The sequence below is a fragment of the Puma concolor genome, chromosome C2, assembly GCF_028749965.1.
Source record: "Puma concolor isolate L17-30 chromosome C2, mPumCon1.1.hap2, whole genome shotgun sequence".
NCBI lineage: Eukaryota > Metazoa > Chordata > Mammalia > Carnivora > Felidae > Puma > Puma concolor.
This window is the reverse complement of record NC_141675.1, coordinates 30,539,344-30,544,570: the sequence shown is the minus strand read 5'-3', so window position 1 is coordinate 30,544,570 and position 5,227 is coordinate 30,539,344.

Here is a 5,227-nt window from a genome sequence, read left to right as displayed (position 1 = left end):
GTGGTGTCTTAGCCCAAGTGAGAGGCTACATTGGGACAGAAAGGGAAAGGAAAGGGTTGAGGATTTGGTGGGCCACGCATGCACTCTTGGCACTGAACGGAACCCCCACTGCTACTCCCCCTCCCCATATTCCTGAGGGTCTTGGTTCTTAAATATTTGACCATATGCACAAATGGCAGCTCAGGCTTGTTGCTGTTTCTCGAACACAAGGAGTGATGGGTAGTTTGCATTTTCAGACTGGGATACCAGTGGACAAGGCAGGTCCATCCTTTTTTGCAAGGCTAGGATGATCCCTAGTATCTCGTCAAGGATCCATGAAAGTCCTGGGAATTTTGTGAGGCTGCTTTAAGGAGAGAGTTGGAATGAGGACATGGTTGGTTTCCTTTCCACTTGTACAGAGAATGCTTCAGGCCGGGAGGGTCTGGTAGATGGGCAGCCTCCCCATAGGTAGCTTTGTCCTAGCTAGTTTTGTTGAGCCACATGCTGTGGTTACTCCACAGTAGGATTGGGTATCCAAAGGTGGCTTAATCCTGCCAGCTCCACCCAGCACAAGGAGTCCCAGAACCATCCAAGAGACCAGGAGCCATGCTTGCCTTCTGCCTGGACACAAGCAGAGGGTGTTTGTGTGTGTGGCACATTCTGGGGCCCTGCCTGCCTCCCTTAGTGTGGTATCACCACCCTTTCCCTGTGCCCAAGAAAGCTTATTACTGAATCCATAAAATAGAAAACCATCTTCAGTCTCAGATGTTATATCAGAAACAAAGTGCCTGTCTCCATGGGCCAGTCAGCATAACAGGTCCCCAATCAGGATGTGAGGAGCAGTCGGGCTGACCACGAGGCAGCAGGCAGCCATACAGGTTGTGGACACTTGAAGAGAACAGTTAGCCGCCATGGCTGTGGGTGAAGTATTTTCAGGGCAGGTGTAGGGACTCAGCAGCCATATTGAGTAACCCAGTAGTATCCTAGAGAACATGTCTTCCTGAGTCAGCCTGCCTGCCTACAAGAAAGGGAGCCAAACAAGTGGAAGGATTGGGAATATCCAAGGACTTTTCCCAGCAACTTTGCATCCCCAACTCTGATGGGCCCCAGCAGAGGGGGAGCGCTCCATGAAGGATCCCCCACCCAACATAATGCCGATGTAACTGTCCCCACCCTGTGGCCACATACCCACCACAGTGCTCTCCAGCCTGCCTCCCACCACCTGGGCAGCATCAATGCCTGTCTTCCTCCTACCAGGCCCTGGCTTAGGGTTTGCTGTGTGGATAGGTTCCTCTCCGAGGATGCAGGCCACAGAGCTCCTATTCCCACAATTCTTCCCTCAACCGCATCAGCCCACAGCTACATTTGCTAAGATGTGGTGTCCAAACAAAATGGCGGTGCCATTGGTAAGGGCATTCCAAAGAATACCCCTGATGAAAAAATTCCTGTTCACCTCCACCTGGCCCCAAAATAGCTCTGCGAGGGCACCCCAGACCTGAGGTCAATAACCCCTGACAAGAGTGCCATGCCATCCCCAGCAACTTTGGCCAGGGACTCTCAAAGCACCTGTGCCTTTTGTGGGAGCTAGTCTGGGAAGAGTCATTTTAGTATTTTCTTGACACAGACCAGGGGGGATGAAGAAACCATCCCTCATGCCCAGCATATGTGCATGCATGTGTATTTGTGTATGTGTCTGTGCACATGTGTGCCTGAGTATGTGTTACAGAAAAAGATGTGAAGGGCACCAATATATTTTGGCTTGTGCCCTTGCAGGGCAATGGGGTCCTCTAGCCACAGGCTCACCAGTGGGTCTAGGGAGCCATTTCCTCTCAGAAAAAGGGTTGAGTAAGCTTCTTAGTGCACTTTGAATTCAGCCTAACAAAGTTCTGGAACTGGTGGAGCTGCAGGCTGTGCTGGGGTTGGGCAGACCCTTGGGGACAGGAGTGTTTGCCCATGTGCCCAGACACCTGCACTGAGGGGGCCTGGGTCCCACAGGGGGCTTTGCCGGGACTTTGGGAAGCCAGGTTCCTCTTCGAAGGACAGAGAAAGTTTCTCTGCTCTGCCTGCCCTGCCCCTACTCAGTGCCTCCACTAACAGGGCTGAGGGTGTGGCTCAGAGGGGCCCCATTCTGCCTGCCCTTGAGGGCTGGAAGGCCACCTGTCTCAGCCATCTCTTAGCTCCTGGTTAATCGTTAACTCTTCCCCTGGCCCCAGGCATGTGTCAGGCTCAGAGGGCTTGGCAAAACGTGCCAAGATAGGGGCAGTAAATTGGGGCCCAGTCACCCAGAAATGGAGGAAGCCAGTCCACTGCCCCCAGGGACCCCAGCTGGTCAGGAAACTTGTTTGCAGTGCCACCATTTTGTTTTGTATTCAGCAAGGATGCAGCCAGGACACAGCCGAAGTCCCTGAACAGCCCTTGCTGTGTGTGACTGACACCTGGGGAGGCAGCCCAGAAACCTTGGCACCAAGTAGTGCCTTGACACACCCACCATGCCTGGATCCAACATCAAAGAAAAGCACCATGGCAACGAGGGGCACCAGGCTCCCCAGATCCTTCTTTGTCTGTCTTTCTTTCTTTCTTTCTTTCTTTCTTTCTTTCTTTCTTTCTTTCTTTCTTTCTTTCTTTCTTGATACAATTCACATTCATAAAATCCACCTCTTTATTTTTTTATTATTTTTTTAAGTTTATTTATTATGAGAGAGAGAGAGAGAGAGCGAGCACACATGCACTCGAGCAGGGGAGGAGCTGAGAGAGAGGGAGAGAGAAAATCTTAAGCAGGCTCCAAGCTGTCAGCACAGAACCCAACACAGGGCTCAATCCCATGAGCCATAAGATCATGACCTAAGTTGAAATCAAGAGTCAGACTCTGGGGGCACTTGGGTGGCTCAGTAGGTTAAGTGTCTGACTCTCGATTTTGAATCAGGTCATGATCTCACAGTTTGTGGGTTTGAGCACCAAGTCAGGCTCTGTGATGACAGCATAGAGCCTGCTTGGGATTCTCTCTCTCCTCTCTCTCTCTCTTTCTCTCTCCCTCAAAAATAAATAAACTTTTTTTTTGAGAGAGAGAGAGGGTGCAAGTGAGCAAGGAGCAGAGAGAGAGGGAAAGAAAGAGAGAACCCCATGAGGCACAGAGAGAGGGAGAGGGAGAGAATCCCAAACAAGGAGTCCGAAGCAGGGCTCAACAAGCTTGCCTGATGCAGGGCCTGAACTCATGAACCCCAAGATCATGACCTGAGCCGAAGTCAGATACTTAACTGACTGAGCCACCCAGGCACTCCAAATAAATAAACATTAAAAAAATTTTTTTAAAGAGTCAGACATTCAACCGACTGAGCCACCCAGGCGCCCCTAAAATCCACCCTTTTAAAGTGTACAATTCTGTGGTATTTTATATCACAGCATTCATTTTAAGCCAGCAGTCAAACATGGATTGTCAGCAAATGCCCCACCAGTGGGCCATATGGACGGAATTAGAAGTGCTATTTGATCTGGCACACTCACACTTGTCGTCTCCTATTTCTCAGGATGACACTTTGACCTTTCTATAGCTGACAATCTGCTTCCACCTGGCCCAGCTCAGCAGCTCCAGCTCAGCCCTCTGGGCCACAGAGAGGACACCGTCTGCTCTGCACTAGAGCCCTCCACCATCTTACCCCCCGGCTGCCAGGCTGGAGGTCTTGGCCAGAAACGTGGGAAGGAGGCCTGTGAGGTCTGTGAGTCCTGACCCCTCAGACACTCACTGGCTACTCAATATTTTCCAGAGGCAAGGAGCACTAGCAAGGATGGGTTCAGTTTTGTGAGACCTGAACCTTATGTGATTTGGGAACCCTTTTTAAGAAGATGCACGCAAACTGGCAAATGCAAAATTAGGTCCAGTGTCGTGGAAGGGGTTTTTTCAAGCAAGCATCTCAAGACTTAAGCTCCATTGATTTCAAAGTACATCTGCATCCAGGCACGGGCATTATGTCTCCCCCAAGGAAAAATTCTCTGCAAGGCACCCATGACCGACTCAACCTTGTCTCTCACTGATGAGGCTCGGGGCCAGAGATCAATGAAGCTGCAGTTTTTCCCCACCTGGGACAGATGGAGTGGTGCTTCTAGGCACCCACCTTAACCTAACCCTGTTCCCAGGGGCAGCGGTGCCCACACAAGGTGGCCTGGAGTCCAGCAGAGAGGTGTCACCACAGAGGCTGGATAATAGGGCTAATCATCTTGCCAAGGGCCAGAGCTGTGGCTGGCCCACGTCTGTACCCTGCTCTCACCTGCCACACAATCTCCAGCCCCTAGCCAGAGTTTGGCAGGGTGGAGACACCTGTCAGTCAGCTCTCTGGGTGCCTGGGGAGCCATGCCACTCAATGGTGGCCCTGACATTTTCTACACATTCCCTATTCTGAGGGCCTGCCAGCTTTCGATGCTGACCTGCCAAATGTCACAAACTGTCCTCAGATAAATGCCTCTTGCAAATCCAAATGTTCCTACCTGGGGCCACATTCCAGGTGGTTGGGCAACTACGTGGACACCACCCTACACAGGTTTGCCTTTTCTTGCATTAATTTGGCTTCTTCTCTAGCTCCAGGAGGCCCTGCCCAGTCTCTCCTCTGCAGCCCTTACTTGCTCAACAAAATGCGCTGTGGAAATCATCTCAGCTTGTTGCGTCAGTGGCAAAAATGCCAAAATCTCAACCAGAGAATGACTAACTGCACAAGCCACAGCTGAGGTTTGCCCTGAAAACTACAGCAAGTTTATTTCATTGAACATGAAGGAAAAACAGCCCTCCTTCCCAGAGTCTTGTCTCTAAGGTTTGGGTTCTCTGCCTCAGCAAGACTGACTCCTCCTTTTTTTTTTTTTTTTTAGTTTTTTTAATGTTTATTTATTTTTTTAGACAAAGTGAGACAGAGTGTGAGTGGGGGAGGGGCAGAGAGAAGAGGGAGACACAGAATCGGAAGCAGGCTCCAGGCTCTGGGCTGTTAGCACAGAGCCTGACACTGGGCTTGAACTCAAAAACAGCAAGATCGTGACCTGACCCGAAGTCAGACACTTAACTGACTGAGCCACCCAGCCGCTCCAAGACTGACTCCTCTTTACTCCATCCTCTTTCTCTATAAGTAGGTGCCATGGCTTCATTCATTCATTCACTCATTCATCCATTCTTTGCTGTCACAGATGTTTATTGAGTGCCCACCATGTTCGCAGCACTGCAGCAGACACGGCAGTATGGTGGTGGTTAAAGCAAATTGTGTGTCCAAAC